Below are 27,423 nucleotides of genomic sequence, written 5' to 3'. Positions count from 1 at the left end.
TGGCTTAATTTATAGAGATCGAGTTATTTAATTGTTGTTTGGAAAGGACAAAGTGACTTTGTGATATTGGAGTTTATTTCATAATGTAGTGCTTAAATAAATATGTATCCATCCTTGTGTTCTTTGTGGAATAGCATCAGTTGAAATGATTTGGATCTAATACAGATTTACATAAAAAAGTCTTACCCTTAGAGAAGGTGAAGAAGCATAAATTTTATAATATTCATTGTTTCTCTTACACTAACTCATTCTTAAATTGCAGAATATTGGCTTGAGTAGTGTAAACGTGTTTGGGTAGTAAATTAAATGGAGGAGATTTATCTAATTTAATAGACAGAAACATCTTAAATGAATCTCACAGTGATGTTATAATAAACCTAGAACCAATGCCTTGTGCTCTGCATTCACACTAATATTGTAAACACTTTAAAAGTATCCTACATGCTGTCCTTTTGATTCTCTTCCCTTTTCTCTAGTAAATTCAAGTGCCCCCATTATCTAGTTTGTGCTAGAATTGCATCTTAATAAACTAAAGTGAAATCTTCTATAGGATTAACTTGTTTTTGTGTGTTTGGAGGTTTTGAAGAACATACTTTGTCCTCTACAATGCCTGGTAGTCAGTTTCTGGGCTGTAATTTCTTTGACTAATGTGATGTTATTGGCTTTGAGACCTGTAAAGTCTGCTCCTCTAAGCAAATTAGTTGAACATACACTTGTTTAGGTGATAAAAAATGAAAGCAGAACCTCTTAATATACCTAGCTTTCTGGGTTTGCAATTTTTGGTCCTAAAACTATGGCTTTCATAATGTAAATCTTAGCTGTTAGAAAATTTTATGAGTTAGGGTATTAAAAAAAAAAAAAGCCTTGTTTCGTGTTTTGATTTTAAATGCTTGTTAGGACATAGAATAATTTTTTTGCCTCTATTCAGGGAGATTAATTTTAATGGGAAAGCCATAAGACAATGAACTTATTCAAAGGTATGCTCTTACTATACTATATACATTTAAAATCAATATGTGTGTGCTTATGATATGTTTCACATAGAGATTTCTGCACCTGTTGATTGCATTAAGCGTTTGGACTCTCCTAATGAGGCAGGGAGAGGATGCAGTCACATTGTCAGAGTGGATCATCCTTCTTCCTTAGATTGAGTATATTCTACTTTTTTGTATTCTGTGACCTTGCAGTCAGTGACTTCAGCCCAGAATAGTTTCAAAGTCATGTAAATGAATGCAATTAAGGTATTGCTTTATCATCATACATAGTTCAGATGGAATCTTATTGGATCCAGTGGCTTGCTTGCTTTATAAGGAAGGTCAAAATAAGGTTAACTTTTATTACATAAGATGATTTGGTAATGTTTTTCTTTAGTTGGCTGAAAAAGTCCTCTTCTAATAGGAAATTATATATGTGTGTGTGTGTGTGTATATATATATATATATATATTAACCACGAGGAGGTCTGCTTCAAGGTTTTTTTCCTCCCTTTCCCTCTCTAATAGTTTTACTCCCCGTTTTAAGGAGATGCCTTTTGTCTTCTAGAATCTTGGGAACATTCTGCCTTAGTTATGATTCTAGGTATCTCTGACTTACATATGTAGGTGACAGTCCCTGCTGCTGATGTAAGGTAGCCTTGGAGCTACTGATTTATGTGCTTAAACCAAAAGGAAAAAGAAAACAAAAAAACACCAAAAACCCATTGCCATCAAGTTGATTCTGACTCATAGCGACCCTATAGGACAGACAAGAACTGCCCCAAGGCTGTAAATCTTTAAGGAAACAGACTGCCACATCTTTCTTGTGTGGAGCAGCTGGTGGGTTCAAACCTCCAACTTTTTGGTTAGCGGCCCAGTGTTTAACCACTGTGCCACCAGGCTCCTTTTATGTGCTTAACAGATTTTATTGATGTTCAGTTACCATGTTGGTGTAGGACCTCGGACAGCAGTACTAGAGTCCCAACTCACCTGGCCAGAAAGGAGACCTGCCACCCAGCCAGGCTGATTGTGTGTGGAGGTTGTGATAGTGCTGACAGAGATAAGAGAGAGGGGGAGCAAAAGAAAGGTGGGGAGGGAGGGAGGGAGGGAGAGAGAAGTAATCGAAAGAAAGGCAAGTATTTTTCATAGTTGGCTCATAATAACTGCCTTCTTTTCATCTATGGTATTACTTTTTTACTTTGTATATAAATTTATGAAAGTTCTAAGATGCACTGATTCATGTAGCAGACATTTCCTGAGCATGAGCTATACACCTTGCACCATGCTAGGTATTGGGGGATTCAGAGGTGAATGTGGGGTACATGGTCACAGGGAGAATAACAATAAGCAAAGATACTGAGAAAGTGACCTAGATGCACACTGGTCAAAGAGCTTGCTTCACGAGAACGTTAAGGAAGAATCACGCAAAGAAATTTGGTACCTGTATGTGGGTTAAAGAAACTGAAGGGCCCTGGTAATGCAGTGATAATAATAAAAAAATAGCTACATTATTTTTGGAAAGTTAGAGTTCAAGTTTTGGGTTTGTGTTTTGGGCAGTGCTGTAAACAGTGAGAACTGACTGTGGGTTACGGGATAGGAGTTGAGCATTCTGGAAGTGTAAACCAGATGGAAGTGCAGTGGCTGATCCAGGTGCTGCAGTGGTGACATCAGGGAGTTTGAATCTTACCTCCTTATTGCCAGCTACCTGCAGTGTCCACTGACCTGTTCATATATAGTTTCCTCAGCCATTCCCCCCGCTCCCCCCAAAAAAATATTAAACTGTAGGCTATATCTCTTGCTGGTGAAAAATTCTTTCACCCACTTTTTTATTACTGAAAGTATAACTTTCCCATAGGTCGATGGCATTCTCAATCTAGGGTGGTTCTTTCTGATTCTTAGTTTTAAATTTTTCATTTTTAGTGGTCTAGAAGAATGAGATATTTGAAACTCTGTGATGACTGTCATGTAATTTTAATTTTTTCTCCTAGAATTCTTGATCTTATTTTTTTTTTATTATGACGTTAACTTCTCACACCCTTGAGAGTAAGTGATCATCTTTACAGTGTGAATAGGTAGTGTCTTTTGGTAAATAATTTTGTAGGGCTGGTTGTTTCATCAGATGTGGTCAGAAACTGTGTTTAAGGAAATCTTGTATAATTCAGATGTCTTATCTAACAATCTTTTTTTTTAAGAGATTGTTTATACTAGTTAAAATTCTGTTGTAAATAGTACTGTTGAAATTCTTTCAGGTAAGATGCACTTAAAGTAACACTACACTTCTCTTAATTTTCAGGAAGTATTTGGATCGTGAGCTATTACAGAACTCTATTCTCAGGACCCATTATTTTAACATTTTGGAGAAAAATATCCAGAAGGTATTGTTTTTTTTGTCTCTTTGCTCCTTTTTTTTTTTTTTTTAAACATAGCCAACTCTTTCCAATTACAGGAGAAGTAAGAATACTATGCCAGATTTTGTTAGATTTTTCTTTGAGATATCAGTAAGCTCATTGTTTGACATTTGTCACAGAGGAGGGGAATCTGTTTTAGTGTTGGTAAATTCTGAATTTTGTGTAAGAGAGGAAGAAACATTGTTTGGTTTAGATCTAACCACTTTTGCCGATTTTAAACGTTTGAGGTATTTACATTTTACCTTGTCATTTCAGAACTATTTTAAAGAATGTTTTCATTAAAAAAAAATGAGATATAAAAAAATCCTGTATAGCTAAGACAGTGCAAGGTACATATTAATCATTTAGGCAGCTTAAAGTCCTTCCTGCCTACGCCAACTCTACCTTCTAGTGTAGGAATAAGCTGTCATTGATGTTCTCATCAGTCTTTCATCAGTGTCCATAGACATAGACAACTAGGCCACCTGGCTCTGCCTCTAAATGTCCATCTGCTAACTTCCCTCTCTGTATTATCACTTTTGGTCAGGTTAGTGTAGAATACTAACGTGTGCTTGTAGACCCAGAACCTCAGGACATGTGATATATTACTGGAAAGGAAGCACATTAAGATCATCATTGGTCAAGAAACTTACCTGCTATGTGCTTTTGTCTTTTGAACCCCCAGTCCCTGTGTGGATATGCCACCTGATTTGTCTAAAGTCAGTGGTGAACACAGTCCCCTTCAGCCATATCCAGGATTTATTTCTTGGTGTCCAACTTTATACCTCCCCTACGTCTTGAGTTTCCTTTTTTAAGAACTTTTACCAGCTGTCTGGCTTGGAATAGAAACATGAAGGATGGGCACATAAATACGTTTTAACAAATAATGAGTTTTTTTTTTTTTTTTTTTTAAGTTATAGTGAACAGAGCAACTTCTTTGAATACATATTTACTTTATTAACTGGATATTTATGATATATGTTCACATGGAATAATGCGAACATTGTTTTTGAAAATTATCTTAAATAATCACTCATTGAGAGGTATAAATCTGTAGGATTGGATGAATATTGTCTTTTATGTTCCATAGCACTTTGTATTGGACTTTCAAAGTCGAACCTCCTCTCTTGATGTTCAAGATCATTCACTATTGGCAAAGCAGCATTTCTTCCTCTCTTCCTGTCAGTTATGGGGAGAAGGGGAAGGCAAATGAAAAATTTAAATATGCACATTAGGACTGTAAAGAAATTGTAAATGAACCCCCAAATATTAATTAAATTAAATTTTTACTATACATCATTAGTTAAAAAAATTATATGATCAGACACTCTGGATTTTGTGGCATTTAAGGTTATCTTTTGTAATTGCAGATAATTACTATTGCAATTAAATATTTGAAGAAATAAACATTCAAGCTTAGTTATAAGGAATAATATTGCACTTTTTAAAATCTTTTTGAATTATCTGCTTATGAAAGTTTATCATGTAATCACAAAATTACGAGTATATCATAGAACCGAATTAAAAATTTTTTTTATTAAAAGGAAACTGCAAAGAAATTGACTTTAGTGAAGGATTAAGTAGATAAATTCTCTTGGAAATTCAGAATAGGAGTTGGTTTTAAGTGATTCTTTTGAAAACAAATTATAATGTGTATAGCCCTCTGGAGTCTCTGGGTGGTGTAAACTGTTAACGCATTCACTGCGAACCGAAAGGATGTCGGTTCAGTCCACCCAGAAGCTCCTCAGAAGAAAGGCCTGGTAATCTACTTCAGAAACAACAGCCGCCAAAAACCTTATGGAGCACAGTTCTACTCTGACACACGTGGGGTCACCTGGAGTCAAAATCGACTCATTGGCAACTGGTTCATTGGTATAGCCTTAAAAAAAAGATTACTCATTTATTCTTTTTTAAAATATTTTTACTAAAGTATAACTTTTGTAGAGTCAAGCAGAAGCTGTTACGTGCTAGCTTGATGATTTTCTGCGTAAGTATACCCTGCGTAACTAATACTCCATCCCAGAAGGCTCATTCGCTGGAAGTTAAATTTGCCATTTGATATCTTTTACCGTAGATTAGTTTTACCTTGTTTTGAGCTTTATAAAAATGGAATCATATAATATGAATTCTTTTTTGTCTGATATTTTTTATCAGAATTATGTCTGTGAATGTCATCTGTATTGTATGCATCAGGCCCCCTCTCTATCTGACTGTATTCTATTGTATGATTATAACCAGAAAAACTAGTTGTTATTGAGTAGATTTCCACTCATGTTGACCCCATGGGTGTCAGAGTAGAATTCTATTCCATAGAATTTTCAATGGCTGACTTTTTGGAAGTGGATTGTCAGGCCTTCTTCTAAGGTGCCTCTGGGTGGACTTGAACCTCTAACCTTTTGGTTAGCAGCCAAATGAGTTAACTGTTTGCACCACTACCATTTATTTATCCATTCTACTCCAAATGGACATTTACTATCTTTCCAGTTTGGGACTACAGATTGTGCTATTGTGAATGTTTCTGGTAGAAATAAACACTTATACCTGATGAGTATATACGGGGGTAGAACTGCTGAGTTGTAGGGCTTGCATATGTTCAGCTTTAGTGTGATAGATACTTGGAGTGCTTTTAAGTATACTTAGTAAATGTTAGTCAGTGCAAACTCTCAAATTGTTTTGAAGAGTTAAGAAATTCTCCCTGTATTAAAAAATAAGTTGCCTGTTTTCTGATACCATTTTAATATGTGTTAAAAATATTTGAAATACATTATGTCATAAAACATAGATCTGTCCTAACCAATAGGAAAATAGGACATGAAGCCCTCATATACATATTTACAACTGTGGAAATACTGAAAATAGATTTTGAAAAAAATCAGATATTTCACATAATGGAGTTTTTTTTTTTTCCTTGTTAAATTATTGGATACCCTGTTTTGAATATCTAAAATAATACTCTTGAGTTACAAAAAACCTATCTAAGCATTTCTGATAACTGCTGCTTGCCATGACTCTATCTGTGTTTGTATAAATCTGTTTGGTGATTTAAAGTAAAATTATTCATTCTAGAATATAATTGAGAAATTTTATATTAATGTATTTTTGGGTCTTTACTGTATAGAGCAGTGCTGTCCAATAGAAGTATAATGTAAGCTGCACATATTTTAAATTTCTAGTTAGCCACATTAAAAAAGTGAAAAGAAATTGGTGACATTAATAATATATTTCATTTAACCCCGTATACCCAAAATATTATCATTTCAATGGATAATCAGTATAAATTATGAGGTGTTTTACAGTCGTCTTCTCATACTAAGTTTTTGAAATCCGGTGTGTATGTTCACCTACAGCACATCTCAGTTCAGACTAGCTGCCTGTCGGGAGCTCAGTAGCCACATGTGTCTTGTGTCTAGTAGCTTATGGTACTGGACAGTGCAACTATAGAGTTACATCTTGGATTTGAAAAGACAGTGCTTTAGTCAAATTTGTGTATAGTTAAAATGATCTTTAACAAAATCCTACAGAAAGGTGCCATGTTGGATGCTGATATACCACCTTTCAGAAGGTCTCAAGCAGCCTGTTTTTCCTTCAGTCTCGGAATAAATAACACTTTTCTTTTGCTGAACACCAGACAAAGCAATTAGCTTGTGTTTTAGGGGTCATGTTTTATGAAAAATACATATTTTAAAACTGTAAAATCAAAATCTGTAATAACAGATTCACATCTTTCATTTTACCCTAGGTTATATGCTGAGTAGAATTGTACTTTTTTTTTCTCTTTTCTTTTCCTTTTTTTTGTAAAGCACGGATAGTTCAATATGCATATGATAAATTAACATACGATGTAACTCCACTATCTTCTAAATAAAATCGGGCAGTTTATAGATAAAGAGGTAGATAAGTAGATCATTATTTTTTATTAACTGTAATATTTAAAGATTACCTGGATTTTGAGGGTTAATATTTCTTCACATATATATTTGCTAAGCGGGATAAATTAAAATTATAAATTGTCTCATGTGAGTTTGGGTCACATTTTGCTACCAAATTGTTTTTTAAAGCTTTTTGGTATTCAGAATTCACGATGCGGAAAAGATACCACCGAGTTGGTCACACGGTGGGTTGTTGTGAGTGGTAAAGCCTTTCAAACAATACTTGACATACAGACATGTTAGCTATTATCGTGGGTCTCAGATCTGAGGTATTTGTTTTATAGCTCCCTCCACATTAACACCCCCCCCACACACAACATTTTTGATAGTAATACCCTTCCCTCTTAAATGGCATCAACTATACTTTTTGACACCCTCTTGCAATAGTACAGGTTATTCGCTGTTTAAAAAAAAAAAAAAAAATTCCTCTGCTCAGCAGCCTCCAGTGGCTGTCCATCTCACCTGGAGAAAAACTGAAGTCCTTCTATTAGCTGAAAAGTCAGGGCATCTCTCAGTGAGGCCTAGCCTGGCAGTCTCTATTCAAAGTTGAAAACTCTCCCCATTTCCTCTCTCCTTAATATTGCTGTTTTCTTTTTCTAAGCATTTATCACCTTTAAAATTACTGTGAAATTTATATTTTTAAAATATTGATTTTCTTCCCCCTGCTAAAGTAAAATCTCTTAAGGAGAGGAATCTTTTTCTATTGAGTTCATCACTAATATACCTGGAGAACCTAGAATAGTGCTAGCTCATAAGTATGTGTTGACTAAACCTTTATTGAATGCATGGAGAACACTTTTTTCATTCCTGAAAAAACTTTATGGTTTTTTTTCTGGGGCAGGGAACATTTACAGAATTATAGAATATAAACTACTTTCAACTTGAAGTCTGTTAGCTGTATGTTTGCTATAGTGTGTCTCTTTACTATTCACCTGGAACAAGAGAGAAAATACAGATGTCTTTGGTGAAAGTAGTGAATTACCTGTTTGGGTACAACGATTTTAAAGCTGAATGACTTTTAGTTTTGCTAACTTTCCAAAATGATGCTTAATTCTTCATGTTTAATTCAAATTGTGGTAAAATTCATTTTTTGAAGGGCATTTCACAGATTTCCATAAACTTCTTAAAGTAGCTTCATCCCTGTAAATTTTGTTTCCTAGGAATATTTAGAATGAAATAGTTTATCTGGCTGGTGAAAGTCTAAATGGGACTGAACTTGAGATGATGGAAAAATTTTGATTTGAATGGGATGCTAAGGATAGGATTTAGGAATAGAATAAGTTTCTGACTTACAGAAAGTTTTTTTTTTTCTTTTATAATCATGTATATATGGATCATGTACGTATGGATAACCAAAACCAAACCCATTGCCATTGAGTCATTTCCCACTCATAGCAACACTATAGAACAGAGTAGAGCTACCGCATGGGGTTTCCAAAGACGGCTGGTAGATTCGAACTGGTGACCTTTTGGTTAGCAGCTATAGCTGTTAACAACTGTGCCACCAGGGCTCCTTGTGTCTGTGGATGGTAGCTATAAATTGATTCACAGATGGGTCACAGTTCAGAGAAGAAAGTAGTTTCAGTATGTAAACAAAGATGAATACCATCTTCACACATAGAGTTTGTGCTAAAAATGAGGGCCTGTTACAACCTTACATCTTTAAATGCTCATATTGGTGACACCGAGTGGTAAAAGAGGCTGCATTTGGAAAGAATAGGCAGTAATTGTTTCCAAATTTTCCTTAATCATAACCAACTTTGATATGAAATTTAGATAGCATTCTTTTGCTAACTAATAGGTTTGGGAAGCTAAGCTTATAGGCTACCCACTTGTATTTCAGCAGTAAACAGAGTCCTTATTTTATTACTGAGAGCATAAAGGTTAGCAAATATTTAGCCTTTTTTTTTTAAATGTTGGCTAGGAAATTGATCTTTTGCTTTTATATTACAGATGAAAATTACCAAAGAAAGCTTAAGTGTTTATTCTAGTAGAAATGGATATAACCTGAGAGTGAATGTTACTGATATTAACTTTGACAAATGTATTAAAAGTATATACATGCAATTTGTATTAATACTGGTGCTTGACCGAATTAATGCCAATTTGCCATTTTTCACAATAATATTCAAGAAATAAAAAATAGGTAACATTTTTATCTTATTTAAGTACTCCCATGAGTTTTTGTTAAGGACAAGAAAGCATAATTTACAGTATTTATTGGAAGGTCACATACCATTTAAACCTAGTTTGGTGACCATAGAATGCTGTTTTCTTAGTTTTTAAGCATTTTGTAGTTTACCTTCTCTTCATCTTGGTTACTTTAATGTAAAATGGAAAGGGTTATATGTGAACTGTTTAAAACTATTACAAGCAGTTGGACTTGCTTCTGATAGGGTTATCACGTGATCAGTAGTCCTTAGCTTCTAAGCTTGTATTTTAAAAGAGAACATTTATTAAAGATAGAAGGATTGTGTGTTTTTCTGAGACAGGGCAGAATTAGTAGTTTTGTTTGTCCTTAAAGACAAATTGCAACCCCAGACGTATTTTACTTTCTTGTGTAGACACTAAGAATAGCTATCATTATTGCCAGTTTAATACAGAGTGGAAAATGCTGGTCTTAGAATCATAAGATTTATATTTGAGCCCTAGGTCTCCACATACACTGTTAGCAGATCATTTAACCTGAACCTCAGTCGCTCATCTGTAAAATGAGGATATAGCCTACATCCTGGGAGTATTATGAGGAGTAGGTGAAGAAATCTACAAAGCGTGTTTTCACCAGTGTAACATTCTAGAATGTTAATGTGTTACTCACAGTATTGTTGGCAATATTGTTAATTTGAAGGTATTTTTCTGAAGAAATAAAATAGACTTTTAGATTACCATTGTTTTACTCAATAGCACATCTTCTATCTGAGGACCTCTTCTTCCATATATTTTCCATTTTCTTTCTTTCTTTCTGCTCCCCTTTCAGAGTTTTCACAACCCTGGTTCATGCTTCTGAATTCCTTTGAAGTTTGAACCAGTAACATCTGCCACCTCATGACCCATTTCTTTGCTCTTCTGTAATGCCTTCCCCCGCCACACACACGATTTGTTTGTTGTTGGGTGATTAAACTGGTCTTCATTTCATTTTTTCAGAGATCCAGATTAGTACAGGGTTAGAAACAGCAGCTTCTGAATTTGTTTGAACTATAAGGCTATGTGGTACATAGGTATCAATAATAATACTCATCCCCCCCGCCAGGGAAAACAGTTTTCAGAGAAAACAATTAGTAAAGCCTTGCATGAACTTGCTTTTCCTTTTGTTGCATAGCAGTTAACAGGTTTTAAAAGTGGTTTCTGTCAGTAGTACTTAAACCCACATATCCAGGTTAAAAAAAAGTTTTCAGTAGAAAGTATGATTTTGTGAAGTGACTCACCGCATAAGGAACTCTACTTCAAAATGCATGCCCTTAACTACTATTTGAATTTTTATAGGTTTGTAGTTTTGCTGACTGCAAGAAAACAAAAGGCCTAGTGCCAGTTCTTACTGGGTCAAGATTTATTTTAAAGTATCAACAATTTCCTCAGCTCCTTGAGACTTAAAAATGTCCTAGCGCTTTCCCTGCAAAGAGTTTTAACAGACCCTAAGCCAGCAGAGAAGATTCAGGAGCAGTTCTTCTCTGTCCTGTATGGTTGCTGTGAGTTGGAATCAACTTGATGGCACACAACAACACATGCATGGTCGTGGAAGAATGGCCTGACACTCCAATTCTGAAAATAAGCCATTGAAAATCCTATGGATTACAGTGGTCTAATCTTCAACTGATTATGGGGATGGTGCAAGACCAGGCAGCATTTTGTTCTGTCCTGCGGGGGGGTCAATGTGAATCAGAGGCCAACTCCACTGGAGCTAACAACATACATAGTGGTAACAGAATCATTCTATTTGGTGATTTTGCTAATAAAAATTGCTAAGAAACTAGACTGCCCTAGGAAAGGATTTTTTTTTTTTTTTTTAAAGACTAGCGGAAGTCGCAAGAATTTAGTAATTATATTTGTGTTTTCAGCATAGCTATTAGGCACACAAAATTTGACCAATTGATTTAAAAATAACCTGTTAGTTTTTCATGAAATTATCAGGAAACTGGTTGACCAAAGTAATCCCTGTGGAGGCTTTACTGGGTAATGGTTTAGGGAATACATTATAGAAGCACGCTGACCTGGGTTTGAATCCTGAATCTACCTCTTACTTATTGAATGACCTGGGGAAAGTCACTCAACTTCTCCGAGCCTTAGTTTCTTTATCTGTAAATTGAGGTGACATCTATTTTCTAAATAATGGTTAAATGAGATAATATCTGACAAACACTTAACACAATGCCTTATCTTATTAATTATCAATAACTTGCTGTCCAGTTAATATGAATTAATCTTATTAACTGGAAATAAACCCAGCAAATAGTTTTTTTCTTTTTTTAAACTCGTATTCCATATTGAGAGTCATCATTAGACTATAGAAACATATTTGAGGCTTCTTGAAAAATGTTTAGAAAACCATGTCTGAGTCCAAGCAGTGTTTATAGGCAGATGGATTAAAGCTGACAAAGATGGAGACGTTGTGCTGTGGTGGTTTTGGATAAGAGCAGATAATCTAGATGAACTCCGAATTCACTGTTTACGCACTGATCCTTGACTTTGGAAAAATGGAGTTGATGTTATCTGAGATTGGGAAGATTGTAGGAAGAGCAGGGACTCAGTTCTGGACGTTGGAGATGCTAGTAAATATCCAAATGGAGATGTCAAATAAACATTTCTCAAAGAGAGAACAATATATATTCTTAAAGAGGACGACATTGGTCATTAAGACTAGGAAATAGCTTTTAAAAGAATACAAATTTAGGTGCTTATTTGTTGTCAGGATATCTAATTTAGGATACTTGACGTGATCAGAAAAGTTGGGGGGAAAGGGAAATGTCCTTAGGGGAGAGGGAAAAAATGGTATTCGAATTTTAAAAAAAAAAAGCAGTAAAGAGAAAATAGGAAATGGAGAAATAAAAATGCTAAATCGGGGGAGGGGCATTTTAATTCCATTGAGCAAATACAGTGAAACACCTGCAGTGATTTTAAAATAGAGTATTCAAAGAAGCATTTAAACACTGAACATGTATTTACTGCCTGTTATATTCTGGAAACCCTGGTGGCATAGTGGTTAAGAGCTACAGCTGCTAACGAGAAGGGGGGCAGTTCAAATCCACTAGGCGCTCCTTGGAAACCCTATGAATCAGTTCTACTCTGTCCTTACAGGGTCGCTATGAGCTGGAATCGACTCGATGGCAGCAGGTTTGGTTTTTTGTTTTATTATATTCTAGCCTCAAAAATTGCATATTAAATATTTTCATTCTTATTTATGCCTCATTTGAAGCATCAAATCTTGTATAAAATATACATAAAAAGAGAGATACACCGTAAGGACCAACAGTATGGAATTAGCTTTGTAAAAAAGTTTGTTTCCTCTGTTACATGAAGCAATGATCCTTCAAAAGGATGTGCATTATTAATAAATTAGTGGTCTTCCCCCACCCTTACTTCCTCAATATTGTGTAGCCTATAGTTAATTTTGGAGCCTGAGTGGCGTAGTGGTTAAGAGCTCAGCTACTAACTAAAAGGTCAGCAGTTTGAATCCACCAGCCACTCCTTGGAAACCCTATGGGGCAGTTCTGCTCTGTTCTGTAGGGTTGCTATGAGTTGGAGTCTACTCGACGACAGTGGGTTTGGTTTTTTGATTAGGCCCGTAGTCTCAGGGAGTCCTCTGGTCTCAACTGGTCCAGTTAGTCTGGCTTTTTTTAAGAATTTGATTTTTGTTTTACATTTTTCTCCTATCTGGGACAATCTGTTATGACCCTGGTCAGAACAGTCAGTGGTGGTCGCCGGGCACCATTTAGTTCTTGTGGTCTCGGTAGATGAGGTCCTGTGAGCTCCTATGGTTTTGCCTCTACTGCCCTCCCCACTCCCAACCATTCTCTTCAATTTCATGTTAATCGTTTACTTGCTTTTTATTAATACTGGCTTTATCACATATCTATCCCTAAATATCATATTGGTTAATTTAACTTTTTGTTTAGTTTTATAAAAATGGTATCATTCTATATGGTCTTCTGAGATTTGCTTTTTATTTTTAATACAGTTTATTATTTAGAGCAGTTTTAGGCTTAAGAAAAATTGTACAGAAAGTACAGAGTTTCCATATACCCTCCTCCTTGGTGCACAGTTTCTCCTATGGTTAACATCTTGCATTCATGTAGTACATTGTTAAAACTTATGAACCAGTATTGATATATGATTATTAACTAAAGTCTGTCATCTACATTAGGGCTCACTCTGGATTGTTCAGTCCTGTGGGTTTTGACTGAAGTGTAATGTCATGTATACTCCAGTACATTATCATACAGAATCATTTCACTGCCCTGTGCTCCACCTGTTCATCCCTCTCCCTTCTCTCAAACCCCTGGCAACCACTGATCTTTTTACTGTCTCCATAGTTCTGCCTTTTCCAGAATGTCATATAGTTGGAATCATAAAATATGCAGCTTTTTCAGACTGGCTTCTTTCACTTAGCAATATGTGTTTAAGTTTTCTCCATGTCTTTTGGTAGCTTGATAGCTCATTTCTTTTTATTGCTGAGGAATAATCTGTTGTATGGATATACCACAGTTTGTTTATCCATTCCCCTATTAAAGGACATCTGGCTGCTTCCACTGTTTGGCAGTTATGAGTAAAGCTGCCATGAACATTTGTGCACAGGTTTTTAGGCAGACAGATGTTTTCAACTCAATTGTGTAAACACTGAAACCAAAAAACCTGTTGCCGTTGAGTCAATTCTAACTCCTAGTGACCGTATAGGACAGAGTAGAACTGCCCCATAGGGTTTCCAAGGAATGGCTGATAGATTCGAACTGCCAACCTTTTGGTTAGCAGCTGAGCTCTTAACTACTGCGCCACCAGGGCTTGGAGGGCAAATACTGGATTATATGGTAAACCTATGTTTAGACTTGCTTTTTCTTTCAACATGGATTTGTATTGTTGTATGTAGTTATAAACAAACCTATTGCCATTGAGTCGATTCTGACTCATAGTGACCTACAGGACAGCGTAGAACTGCCCCCATAGAGTTTCCGAGGAGTGGCTGGTGGATTCAAACTGCTGACCTTCTCGTTAGCAGCCGAGCACTTAACCACTCTGCCAGCAGGGCACAGTATGTAGTTATAGTTCATTTATTTTCACTGCTGGATAATATTACATTGTGTGAGTATATTCATTCTCTTGGTGCACATCTGGATTGTTTCGATTTTTTACTTGTTTTGTTTATTCATTTTTGATATATCTATTAATGTATCTATACGTTGATAATATGTGGTATATATTTTGCTGTTACAAGCGTTGCTAATGTCAGTATTCTTTTATATGTGTTCTAATGCATATGTGAAAAACTTTGTCTAGGATGTGTACCTAACAGCAGAAATGTAAAGAATGTTCAGTTATATAACATAATGCTAAATTGTTTTCCAAAGTCCTTTCATCAGTTTACATTGTACTAGTAATCTGTCAGAAGCCCCCACTGAACCATAATATTGCCAGAACTTGGAATTGTCAAACTTTTTAACTTTTCCCATTTAGTGTGTGCAAAATAGCATTTCATTGTGGTTTTAATTTGCTTTTCCTTGATTGCTGAAGTTGAACATCTTTTCGTGTGAATATTCAGCATTGGTATTTTTCTTTCATGAAATGCTTGTTCATATCTTTTGTCCCTTTTATGTGCTTAAAAGTATGCATTAAATACATTTAATTTTTAAATACTTTTTAATTTTAAAATAACACATAGAAAAGTTATACAATACAGAGCACTTTTTTTAATGAACCGTTTGACCTAACGTCCCATCACTTTTGAATAAACTAGCATGTAGTTTTCTACAAAGAAACAAGGACATTCTGCTATAAACCACAATTAAAAGCATCCAAATCAGGAAATCAATGTTGATACGTTACTACTTGCTAATTTTGAGATCTCATTCAAGTTCACAAATCATCCCAATAATGTCCATTATACCAAAAGGATCCCGTTTAGAGTCAAGCCTTGCATTTTGCTTGTCGCGTCTCTTTAGTCTTCTGTCTGGAATAATTCCTCAGTCTTTCTTTGACTTTCAAGACCTTGGCACTTCTTAAGACCATAGACCAGTGATTTTGCAGTGTGTCTCTTTTATTTTGATTTGTCTTCTGTTTCCTCATGACTAGATGCAGCCTATGGATATTTGGCAGGAATATCACAGAAATGATGCTATGTGTTTTCTTTGCATCCTGTCGGATGGCACCCAATTAATTTCATTTTTACCAATTACTGTTGATATTCACTTGGATTACTTGATTAAGATGGTGTCTATTGGGTTTCTCTACTATAAATTTTATAAAATTTCGTAAGAATTTTTATAAAATTTCGTAAGAATTTTTATAAAATTTTTTTATAAACGTATAAATTTTTAAAAAATTTTATACCATCAATGTACAAATGTATAAACAAATTATGGTATATTCACACAATGGAATACTACACAGTGATAAAGAACAACAATGAATCTGTGAAACATCTTATAACATAGATGAATCTAGAAGGCATTATGCTGAGTGAAATTAGTCAGTTACAAAAGGACAAATATTGTATGAGACCACTATTATAAGAAGTCAAGAAATGGTTTAAACACAGAAGAAAACGTTCTTTGATGGTTATGAGGGTGGGGATGTAGGGAGAGGGGTATTCACTAACTAGATAGTAGATGAGAATGATCTTAGGTGAAGAGAAGGACAATCCACACTACAGGGGAAGTCAGCACAACTGGACTAAACCAAAACCTAAGAAGTTTCCTGTATACAACCAAACACTTCAAGGGATAGAGTAGCAGGGGCGGGGGTCTGGGGACCATGGTTTCAGGGGACATCTAGGTCAATTGGCATAACAGTGTATTAAGAAAATATTTTTGCATCCCATTTTGTGAGTGGTGTCTGGGTCTGAAAAGCTAGTGAGCTGCCATCTAAGATGCATCAGTTGGTCCCAACCCACCTGGGGCAAAGGAGAATGATGAACACCAAAGACACAAGGAAAATATTAGCCCAAGAGACAGAAAGGGCCACATAAACCAGAGACTCCATCAGCCTGAGACCAGAAGAACTAGATGGTGCCTGGCTACCACCAGTGACCACCCTGATAGGAATACAACAGAGAGTCTCTGGCAGAGCAGGAGAAAAGTGGGGTGCAGAACTCAAATTCTAGTAAAAAGACCAGACTTAATGGTTTGACTGAGACTGGAGGGACCCCGGAAGACATGGCCACTGGACTTTCTGTTAGCCCAGAACTGAAACCATGCTTGAAGCCAACTCTTCAGACATAGATTAGACTGGACTATAAGACATAAAATGATACTCGTGAAGAGAGTGCCTCTTAGCTCAAGTTAGATACATGAGACTAAATGGTTAGCTCCTGTCTGGAGGCAAGATGAGAAGGCAAAAAGGGACAGGAGCTGGTTGAATGGACACGGGAAATCCGGGGTGGAAAGGAAGAGTGTGCTGTGACATTGTAGGGAGAGCAACTAGGATCACATAACAATATGTGTATAAGTTTTTGTATGAGAAACTGACTTTACTGTAAACTTTCACTTAAGGCACAATAAAAAAAATTTTATACTGTAAATTACTATAAACTCATTTTCCCTCTCTAATAATTATTTGTGTGGAGATATTTTGAAACTATGTAAATATCCCCTTTCTGATCACGCTTTCATTTAATTAATTAATTAATTTGTGTCAGTATGGGCTCATGAGTCTGTACTGTATTCAGTGGGTTATTACTCATTACTATCATTATTTATTTTGATACTCCTGTCCCTGATTTAACCAGTGGGATCCTCATCAAGTTGGCTTCTGTGTCCTCCCAACATGTCTCTATCATTCTTTGATCTTACAATTTCATTCTGACACCATAGGGCCGATCATATTTTCTCCCTTTCCTTTTTTGTACCTCGTTCTCTAACAGTGAGATACTCACCTACCATATCCTTAATTTGTTAACTTTCTACATCAGTCTCCCTGTATGTAGTCAGTCTGCCTTTTCCATTGCCCTCTGTTTTCCATTCTGCTTGGGCTTTGGAGGGAGACCCTTCACTTGGAAGCCCTTCTCACCCCAAGACTCTTCCATTACACAGTAGAGTGTTCCTTTTCGTGGACGTCCTCCTCTCCCTGCTCAGGCATTGACACCCCGTACTGGGCCACTCCCCACAAAGGAATAACCAGTTGTTTCAGAACTATTGAATGATGCCTCCTTTCTTCAATGATCTGCAATTCAACTTTTGTCAGTTATCATATTTCCTTACATGTGATGGTCAATTTAATTTCCACCAGTTTGTCTTTTCCAGGGCTATGCTAACTTAATCATTAGAGTTTTATATACTAAATATCGGTATTTGGTAGGGCAAGCCACCCACTGTTTATTCTTTTTCTAGTTGAATGACTTTGTCTGTTATGGGCCTTTACTGCTCCATGTAAATTTTAGAATCAATTTAGGAAACCTTTTGAATTTTGATTGGCATTGTACTAAATCTGTGGATTCAATTTGAGGAGAACTGTCCTTTTATGCAGAGCTTGGAGCCTGTTTGTTCTGGTTTGAACCCCTGCTGAGAATTTGCATTTCTAACAAGGTCCCAGGCGAGGCTAATGCTCCTGGTTAGGGACCAATTCTGAGAACCACTAGTACACCAGAAAAACAAACCCACTGCCGAGGAGTGGATTCCAGCTCATAGCAACCCCAATAGGGTTTCCGGGGCTGTAAATCTCTATGGAAGCAGACTGCCATGTCTTTCTCCCACAGTGTGGCTGGTGGTTTCAAACTGCCAGCCTTTCAATTAGCAGTGAATTGCTTTAACCACTGCAGCACTAGAGCGCCTTACTAGTAGAACAGTGGTTTTCAAAATTATTATACGTAAGAATCAACCTAGGGATCTTGTTAAAATGTAGATTCTGATTCATTATATCTGGGATGGAACTGATTCGAAGCCTTGCTTTTATGATACTGAGTCTGTCATGAACATGGTAGGTCATTCCATTTATTTAGGTTTATTTACTGTTTTCCGACATATTTTCTCCATGTAGAACTTATAATATTTTGTTACTTTTATTTGGTAGGTACGTTTTGTTGTTATTGGAATTTTTTGAATGTTTTTTCTGTTTGTTTTAAATATGATCCTCTTTGTCCTATGTGGGTCCTCAGTAGGGAAAATTGATAGTTACCATTCCTCAAGGTAATTTGGGTTGAAGAACAGTGTTGAAGGATAATATAAAATGATTTATTATCAGAATTAGGAGTGTGTGAGTGATCATTGAAAGTACTTCAAGAATTTCAAGACAAATTCATAAAGTCTTTTTCTAAGAGAGTCCTATGTATCCAGCCCTTAAAAATGGCCTTGACTGAGTCTGAGATCATATGTAAGCCATCATACTAGGATTCATAAATTAGAATATTTTTATGCTGAGTTTTAACGTTGAATTATTTTTCCTCATCCCCTGGCTCTAATTAAAATTGTCTCTCTAACAGTATTGCTGTACTCATTGCATCTAAACTTTGCTTCTGTTGACTTTCTGTGTACTTCCTGGGAGGTAGTTTTGTTTATTTATTTAGGTTTATTTACTGTTTTCCGACATATTTTCTCCATGTAGAACTTATAATATTTGTTACTTTTATTTGGTAGGTATGTTTTGTTGTTATTGGAATTTTTTGAATGTTTTTTCTGTTTGTTGGTGTATAAAAATAGTTGATTTTTAAAAGGTGATCTTACATTTAGTTAAAATGAATTGAATACCTTGAATGCCAGCAAACTTGTTGAGATAGCATGTAAGTATGAGACATGTTCAAAAGCAATTAAGTAAGATCAGATGTCCAGGTTTTTACCCCTAAAATTACTTTTGATATTTTAATAAATTCTAGGTAAATAGGCATATCTAAAGTCTACTTTTGCATTCTCCAAAGAGTAATTTCAATACATTAGGTTTATTTATAATTATTATTTTAATGTCAACTTATTTACATCAGACTCATTTTAAAGTAATTTATAATTCTGTGTGGAGTATATATGTTTTCTTATAGCTTTTTTGAGGTATAATTTATATACCATACATTCACCCATTTTAAGTGTTCAATTTGATGATTTTGAGCCAGTTTATATTCACGTGCAACTGTCACCCCAAAGAGCTCCTTCACGCCCATTTTTCAGTCAATATCTACACCCATCCCCTGCCTGCCTTCCCTTCCTATAATTCTGGCTTCTTCAGACAATTTATATATAAATGTGTGTCTATATATAAATATATAACACAATATAAAGTCCTTCGTATCTAGCTTCTTTCACTAAGTATTATGATTTTGAGGTTCATCCTTGTTACATGAATCATTAGTTCATTCCTTTTTATGGTTACCACATTATGTTTATCCCTTCCCCAGTTGATGGATATTTGGGCTGTTTTTAGTTTTTGGCTTTTATGAATGATGCTGTGCCATGATCATTTGCATGCAAGTTTTATGTTGGCATATTTTTGTTTTCACTTCTCTCTGGTAGATACTCAGGAGTGCGATTCCTGGGTTATTTGTTAAGTGTATAGTGTATGTTCAGCTTTTTAAGAAACTGCCAAACTGTTGTTCAAAGTGGCATTACCATCTTACATTCCGACTAGCAACGTATGTGGGTTTCAGTTTCTCCATATCCTCCCCAACTTTTGATTTTTAATTATTACTATTCTAGTGGGTGTGTACTGGTACTCACTGTGGCTTTAATTTGTTTTTCTCTGATGGCTGATGATAATGAGCATCTTTTCATTTGTTTGCTAAACATTCGTGTACCTTCTTTGGTGAAATGTCTTCAAATCTTCAGCTCATTTTTTTAATTGGATTGTTTGTCTTATTCTTGAGAGTTAAGGATTTTAATATATGCTGACTACCACTTCTTTATTATGTTTATGATTTGCATATAGTCTTTCTGAAGAATCAGATGAAGTTCAATTTCTCATTTTTTTTTTATGGATTCACTTTTGTTTTCATGTTTAAGAAATCTTTGCGTCACCTAAGGTCACATGATTTTCTCCTATGTCTTTTCCTAGAAGTTTTATAGTTCTTACAGTTCAAACCATGGTCCATTTTGAGTTAATATTTTTGGATGTTGTGAGGTAAATGCTCTATCTGTCTGTCTGTCTTTGCATGTGGATTTGCAGTTGTTCCAGCACCGTTTACTGAAAAGATGTTTCTTTCCCTATTGAATTGCCTTGGCATGTTTGTTGAAGCTCATTTGACTATAAATGTGAGAGTTTATTCTGAACTTTCTGTTCTATTCCATTATTTATCTGTTTATATTTATACCAATACCACATTGTCTTGTTTAGTGTAGCATTCTAGTAAGTTTTGAAATCAGATAGTTTAAATCTTAAAAACTTTAATCTTTTTCAAAATTATTTTCGACTCTCTAGGTCCTTTACATTTTCATATATATTTTAGGATCAATTTCTACTGAAAAAAAAAAAAATGATGACATTTTAATAGTGATTGTGTTGAGTCTGTAGATCAATTTGGGGAGAATTGCCATCTTAATTCTCCAGTCCATGAACATGGACTCTACCTTTGTTTATTTAGGTGTTCTTTTATTTCTCTTGTGAATGCCTTGTAGTTTATAGTGTACAGGTTTTGCATTTCTTTTGTTAAAATTATTTCTAACTCATTTGTTCTTTTTTGCTACTATCGTGAGTGAATAGACTTTTTAGATTTCATTTTTGGTTTTATTGTTTGTATACAGAAATGCAGCTGGTTTTTGTGTATTGGTTTTATATCCTACCGACTTCCTAAACTTTCTTATTAATTCTAGTAGTCTTTTTTGATTTTTGATAGATTCCTTAGGATAATCTCCACAAGGGAGCATGTCACCTGCAAGTAAAGACAGTTTTAACTTTTACTTTCCAGTCTGCCTTTTTTTTCCCTCCTTGCCTTATTGCATTGGGTAGAACCTTGGTACACTGTTAAATAGAACTGATGAGAGTGAACATCCTTGCCTTGTTCCCAGTTAAGTATGATGTTAGTTGTAGGTGTTTATTCATAAAAGAAGGGTCATTTAAACATTGAAACAATTAATTTAATCCACCATATTAATGAAGAACAAAAAACATGGTCATCTCAATAGATGGAGAAGAAGCATTTGACGAAATCCTGCCCTCATTTGTGATTTAAAAAAACAAACTAAAGTATTAGGTATAGAAGGGAATGAAAAACCTATAGCAAATACCATAATTAATAGTGAAAGACTGAATGTTTCTCCCCTAAAATGCAGGGACAAGGCAAGGATGTCTGCTTTCACTGCCTCTATTCAACACTCTCCTGACTGAAAGTTCTCATCCTAATTTTTCTCACTGTAAACTTTATACAGTGTATTTTAGATCATGTGGAAAATATTAAGAAAAAACAAAAACAAAATGTCTCTTTATCCTACCAACTAGAATTACCCCTGCAGCATTTTTGTCTCCTTCTGTATACTACTTGTATGTATGTGTGTATGTTAAAATCCAGAAAAAACAAAACTTGTTGCCATCGAGTCGATTCTGACGTGTTAGTAAGTATATACGTTACAAAAAAAACAAATTTGAGATCATATTTTATTCTTGTCTCTCTGTGACCTCATTTCTCACCATTTTCTTCCTTGCTCACTACTAGCCACTTTTGTCCGCTTTCAGTTCCTGGAGCAGACCAAGTCCTTTTATTTTTTTGCTTCTTGGCCTTTGTAAATGCTGTTCCTTCTATTGGAACTACTAACTTCATTCTTTGCACTAGGAGCTTTAGCTTGTTTAGATATCATCTTAAATGTCATTTCTTCCCAGAAACTTTTCCTCATCACTTCATGTAAAGTAGCTTCCTTTCTACCTCTTGTGTTGTTTGATTTCAGTTATTTTATCTATTTTCCGTCTCCTTGTTTTTTGTTTTTTGTTTTTTTTTTCCTTTTCTGGTCTGTTTCCCATGAGGGACTGTACTTGTCTTGTTCAGTTCGTCATTCCAGCGCTTAGCATGATGCCTAGTCCCTAATCTGTCTGACATTTTGTTCAAGTAACAAATGAGTAGTTTAGTATATTGCTTTCTTGACATTGTGTTCTGATAATTTTACCATGTCATTACATATTCTTTGAAAACGTATGTTTTAATGATTCCATAATACTCTACAATGTGATTACACCAGAGTTATTTAAATGTTTTCTTATTCTTGGACCATGGTTCTTGCCTTTATGATTGGTGAGGTTCAGTTTTATTGACTTAGATTTAAAGCTGATTTATCCATTTATTAATATTGATCTGTGTGTCTAGTTTATTTTATATTATCCTTTGTTAGTTTCTATCATTTAAGTATCCTTTTCATTTATCTTTCATGTTGTCAGATGTTTAGCTCGAAAGGGGTATTTTGTTGTTGTGTGCCATCAAGTTGATTCTGACTCATAGCGTCCGTATAGGACAGAGTAGAATTGCCCCATAGGGTTTTCTAGGCTGTAATCTTTATGGGAGCAGATCACCAGGTCTTTTCTCCCATGGAGTTGCTGGTGGGTTTGCACTGCCGACCCTTTGGTTGGCAGCTAAACACTTAGCCATTGCACCACCAGGGATCTTTAATAGAGACAGACCATTAAAACAAAGATGTCTAGAATGTGGCAGAATATCAGACACAAATTGTGGGCTTAGGATATTTTTAATTATTTACGTGGAAAATGTAGACTCATGAACTTTATATACTAATACCATGTGTTTTGCACCACCTGAATGGTGGTGGGTAGTTCTAGAGAAAAGTCAGAATTTATGTATCAGAGACCTGCTACGGTCCTGTCTTGTTTTCCAAGTAAAATATACGAGGGTTTGAATTCCATTTCAACCCCTTATTAGCTTTGTAATGTAAGATATCTAAACTCAGTTTCCTAATCTATAATCTGAGAATAATAGTCATCTCATAAAACCCGTTCCTGTCAAGTCAGTTCTGACTCGTAGTGACCCTGTAGAGTAGAGCTGCCCAGTAGGGTTTCCGAGGAGTGGCTGGTGGATTCTAACTGCCAGCCTTTTGGTTAGCAGCCGAGCTCTTAACCACTGCGCCACCAGGGCTCCCGTCATCTCACAGGGTTGTTAAAAAGATTAAAGATTGTGTATGTGACAGTCGTAGTGCAATTTACACATAGTAACTACCCAATAAGCAATAGTTATCATTACTTGCTAAGTCTCTCATAGTTCTGGGAGTTTGAGTCTGAGCAGTAACTGTAAGGTAGCTTATTCTTCAAGGAGTCAGCAGCAGATACTGACCAGCTGTTAATAGTGTTCCTCTGAAGATGTTTACTTCTACTCTTGTCAGGGGTTGGTAGTTTTCTTCACTGTTTGGAGACCCTTTCTCATCTGTGCAGCTGTACCAAAAAACACTTAGCCTGAAAGGTAGTATTTTAAAGTCCCATGAAGTTAGATCTTTTGACATTTGTTTGTAGGTCATTTTTTGTAGTATTCTTAAATATAGTTATGGTTACTTTCTTGTTCCAACTTTAAAATAAAAGGTAATAGTTTTTTTTTATTCAAGAAGGAAAGCAATGTAATTAAACAAGTAGATTCTACTGGAATTTGAGTAGTTTGGTAGGTAATATTGAAAGGGACAAAACAAGGTTGACTTGGGTACAGCTTCAAAAATTGGAGTCTGGGGATTTAGGAAGTTCCCCAAATTCTAGGTACGTTCTAATAGAATAATATGATTGTGAATGTGGTTATTTTTAGTTCACATGTGAATCACTGCCAGTTATAAATACTTGGGGAAAATTATTGTTCTCTACTTCTTTTAGAATTCCTATCAGAATTTTACCAAGGCTCGATTTGAGTCCGGGATCTGTAATTTGGGGCATGTCACATATGCAGCTCTGCTCAGTGTCTTATCCCCTCTATAAAATGGGATACTCTCTCCTGTGCTCATTTCACAGTTATGAGGCTCAAATGAGGTCATGTCCATGAAAGCGCTTTGTAACTGGTAAAGCACGTAGCTTACTTAATCGTTACTCCAGTTCATCTTGTCAGACCTGCCCCTTTCTCACAACTGCTTGGTAGGTCACTGGTGGGGTGGCGTGATAGCCCAGAACTCTGGTACAATGTGCACCACCTCTTAGGAGTGTTTGTTTTATACTTGCACTAGGGAGTGGACGGTTTTAGATTGCTGTTCTTCTCATCCTTCAATTTATTTTGCTTATTAGAAGAATAGTACATGATTATTTTAGAGAAATTAGAAAATCTGAGTCAGCAACGGTAAAAATCACCCTAAATCCAGAAATAATTACTGCATTTATTTTTGTATAGTTTTAAAACATAGCCTATTATGCTGAACATAATGTTGTTACTTGTTTTTAATCACTTAATCTGTAGCGTTAACAATATATCATTTCATATAACTTGTTTTTTTTATATAATATTTTTAATTACATAGTACTAAACCTTTGGTATACCATAATTAATAAATAATGAGTCCTCATTTTTTAATTTTTACATGTAATGACTTTATAATTTTTTTCTATTGCAAATGTTTATAATAAACATCCTATGGCTTAATATTTGTGTATATCCTCGATGTTTTCCTTCTTTAGAATAAATTTTAAACGTGGAATTGCTGCATCAAGGGTCATGTGACGTTTAATGCATTTGATATTTTCTTAGAGTTTTTAAAGGGTAGTTGACATCTAATAAAGTATACAAATTTAAGAGATACAACTTGATAAGTTTTGACATATATATCCGTGGAAACTAGCACCATAGTTAAAATAATACCTCTTTTTAATCCTTCCCTCCTGCTCCTTTCCACCTCTCTATCCCCAGATAACCACTAATATGTTTTTTTCTCGCTGCAAACTAATTCGCATTTTCTAGAATTTCATGCAAATGGAACCACACACTATGTGTTCTTTTTTGTCTGCCGCCTTGTATAGTATAATTATTTTGAAATTTACCCATTTGTTTATATTAATTGTATATTCCTTTTTATTGCTGAATAGTAAATATTCCATTGTTTGGCTAGACCATGATTTATTCACTTATTGATGGACATTTGGATTGTTTCCAGGTTTTGGTTTTTACAAATAAAGGTACTATGAATGTTCTTGTACAACTCTTTGTGTGGACATAAGGCATTTGATATTTATTACCAGATTTTGTGCCGGAAAGTTTATATAACTGGTATTGTGAAAATAGAGAAGTTTAATATGAGAGAAACTGTAGCCACTATTTTCTTTTCTGTTTTTAGTTTTTCATTTTTGAAATGTATCTTTGGGAGGATCTAGATTTTTAGAGGTGACTTAATTAATTTGACAACACTCAAGAAGTTTGAAGTTAACAAAGGTTAATAAGTACTATCAACCTTTTTCATACTTGATTTTCTTGAAATGCCTTCTTTTATCAAGTAAACGTATTGTTCAGAAAGCAAGGCTCTCTCTTGCTTTCCTTCAGTGAACTAGTATTCATAAACAATTCCTATTTCCCTGCCAAATGACTATGTCTACATTGAACTTGAGCCAGAAAAGGTACTGGGATAAGCTTTCAGAATTTCACAAAAGATATTCCAGAATCTGGTTTGGAAAAGATGTCAAGCTACTTTTTTCCTCTTCCTAAGATGCCCGCTTGACTGATGGAGTACCAGGGAATCTGAAGACTCTAGATGACATCAGAGCTCCTTTTCAACAGCCTTCTCAGTTTCCTTTCTCAGAAAGCAGAGGCTCAAACTTTGGAGACAGACGGTGAGAATATTTTTTCCTGATTGAGTTCTTAAGGCTTAATCATTGTGACTTTAATATATTTCAAGCCATTTTTTCTCAGTTATAAATTAGCTTGTAATCACCAGGTATGTATCTTGTGCTTTATCTGTGCAAATTACTTCATTAGGCAATGTGGTAAAAATTTTAAAAATGAGTAAGATATGATCCTACAATTAAGGAACTCACAGGAAAAGACTAAGTGTAGATTAATAAATGTAATCAAACAGTAGAAAGAGGTGAAATGCCATAAGAAAGACATGAAAAGAATTCTTGAGAATCCAAAGGCCTAGAATACTTCTGGATGGAGGGATCAAGAAACTTGAAAGAAAATATCACACTTGCATTGATGATAACTTATTTTTACCAAAAAGCAGGGAAAATGGACAGAGTTAATGCAAACCTGAAATAGCAGTCTGATTTCAGATAAAAAGTCAGTGATTGTTTTGAGGAAAAATAGAGGTTTTATGTTTGGTTATTGTGTGTCTGTTATAGGTCAGTGATTATTTTTTAAATTATATAAAATTATTTTTCCCTTATAAGGCAAATAGTATGTTACATTTCTGAGAAATGGTAAAATACTCTAAATTAACACAGGTAGGTGGGCAGTGAAACAGAAAGAGATGAGTGAACGGTTAATTCTACTTGGATTAACACTCCTGATTTTGAGTATAGCTACAGCCTAAATGAATTAGTCATGTCTTAAGCTCTTGGACATTATACTGCTTATAACTGGACAGAAAGAATCTAAGTAAACTAGGAAAAGGCACAGTGATTGAAGTCTTCACAACTAACTATACACACAATAATCACTTTCAGTTAGCTAACTGAAGACTATTCAGAAGAGAAATAACAGATAGAACATCCTAAAATTCAATGTTTAATTGGCCATGATATTTCAAAAAGAGGATAGGAACTTTCAGCCACATTTTTTCTTTATCTGTAGATATAATATTACGGTTGGCACATGACAATACTAACTTGTTTTTCTTCACAATTCTGCTTATATTCAGAAAACCTAGTGTGATGGTTAAGATTGTGTGTCAACTTGGCTGGGCCATGATTCTCCATATTTTAATGTAATCACTCCCGTGATTGAATATACTGTGAGTAGCCAATCACATGAAAGGGAGACTCCTTGGGTGTGTGGCCCGCATCTGTGTATAAGCAGACGTTCTGGCTTTTTGCTCTCTCTGGATCCTGTGGCTGCTTCCTGTCGTCTCATCTCCCGTTCTTGGGACTTGAGCTGTCAGCTTATCTGCCGAACCTGGGATTCGTC

The 27,423-nt window shown here is 35.3% G+C and overlaps 1 protein-coding gene across 1 annotated transcript in view; it reads left to right on the top strand.

Annotated features, from left to right (window-relative positions):
• Positions 1 to 2,112: 2,112 nt before the first annotated feature.
• The window catches only part of NRIP1 (nuclear receptor interacting protein 1), an 83,534-nt gene continuing 58,223 nt past the window's right edge, over positions 2,113 to 27,423 (top strand). The window contains exons 1-2 of the mRNA XM_023726641.1: positions 2,113 to 3,348; positions 26,006 to 26,129. The gene's annotated coding sequence lies outside the window, so the exon portion shown is untranslated. The remainder of the gene's footprint in view (positions 3,349 to 26,005; positions 26,130 to 27,423) is intronic.

Source organism: Trichechus manatus, unplaced genomic scaffold (assembly GCF_000243295.1).
Source record: "Trichechus manatus latirostris isolate Lorelei unplaced genomic scaffold, TriManLat1.0 scaffold00012, whole genome shotgun sequence".
Taxonomy (NCBI): Eukaryota; Metazoa; Chordata; class Mammalia; order Sirenia; family Trichechidae; genus Trichechus; species Trichechus manatus.
Note: the sequence above shows the minus strand (reverse complement) of the source record. Positions and strands in the feature narration are given on the sequence as shown.